We start from the raw sequence: 1,418 nt of genomic DNA on the forward strand, positions 1-1,418 counted from the left end.
GTAGAGTTTTCTCCACCCTTCTTGCGCCCGGGGGAGCTACTGGTATAGAGCAAGCAACCACGGGAGACGAGAGGGCCCAGGGAGGCCTCTGGAAGGGGCGGGACCCAGGCAGGAGCCGGAAGGGGTGGAGATTGCTGGAGGGGCGGGACTTCCTGGACAGGCGGGGCCAGAAGTCTCCGGAAAGGCATGCGGCACGTGTGTCTCCCTGAGGTGAAGTGGCGAGGTCGGTGGAGTCTGTGGCCTCCTGGCTTGAGGCCGGCGGACTCTCCAACCATACTTCACCAAAACTTCACGGCTCCGGTGAGGCCGGTGAGGCCGGGTGGCGGTAGCGGGAGGCGGGTCTCTCCCCACAGGCCTGGAGGCGCCGAGGGCAGGAAGGAGAGGCCCGAGGTGTCCACGGCTGGCGCCCGCTTCAGTTCGCGCCACGTTGAAGAGGTTGGTTTCGTTTTTGTAGATTCTCCAGGAACACTTCGGTTACCTATATTGAAAAACACTTGGAATTGAGGCCATGGGTATTTGGCGAGCCCAAAATGGGGTGTGGGTGTGTGTTCCCACCTTGGGGCTCCCACTCAGGACCTGGGCCTTTTTTTTGCTTAAGGTTAGCACTCTACCACGTGAGCCACAGCCCATATTTCTTGTGAGAGCTGCCTGTTCAGCTTGCGTGCTCTCTTATTCATGGTATTATTTGTTCTCTTACTGTTTAGTTTTTATGAGTCCTTCGTATGTTCTTGATATTGTCCCTCATGTTCTTTATGGGCTCACAGTCATCTTTCTGGTTTTGATTCATCACTATGCTATTTGAAACCATAGGCTTCATTTATTGTATTTTCACTTCCTATTTTTGTTCTTCATTCTTCATTTTTTTTTTTTTTAACATAATAAATTACTTCATTCCCTAAAATTGTTTGACAAAGTGTTCTGGGTCCTCCTAGTGGCCAAACCCAGTAGCCACTTTGACTTTTTTTTCTTCAACTTACTTGATCCCTAGTTCTTTTTACAGTTTCCCTTGCTGATTCCTCTTCATTGGCCAAGCCCAATCTTCACTCTTTCTCTCTGATTCTCACATATTCACACACACACACACACATGCATGCACACTACTAGTTCTTGTTTCTCATGTAACTATGTGTACTGTAGAAGGAAGGATCCTAATTACTTCAACTGCTTTGTCAACCACTTACATATTTGTGATTTATTAAATTGGCCTCTTGTGCTTGAATTCTTCTCTTGATCTCTGTTCTTGACTTTTATATCCAGCTTCCTAGTGGACATACCTACCTGGTATTTGATAATAATTCAGTGTGGTATCTTTTCATCTTGAGTACCCTCTCATCTCCACCAGCCATCTATTTTATTAGCATGTCTGCTTTTCTTCACATTATATCTCCTAATATACCTTCAGTTGTTTAAAGTGTTAT

Source organism: Dipodomys spectabilis, unplaced genomic scaffold (assembly GCF_019054845.1).
Source record: "Dipodomys spectabilis isolate Male_0828 unplaced genomic scaffold, ASM1905484v1 ptg000119l, whole genome shotgun sequence".
Classification (NCBI taxonomy): domain Eukaryota; kingdom Metazoa; phylum Chordata; class Mammalia; order Rodentia; family Heteromyidae; genus Dipodomys; species Dipodomys spectabilis.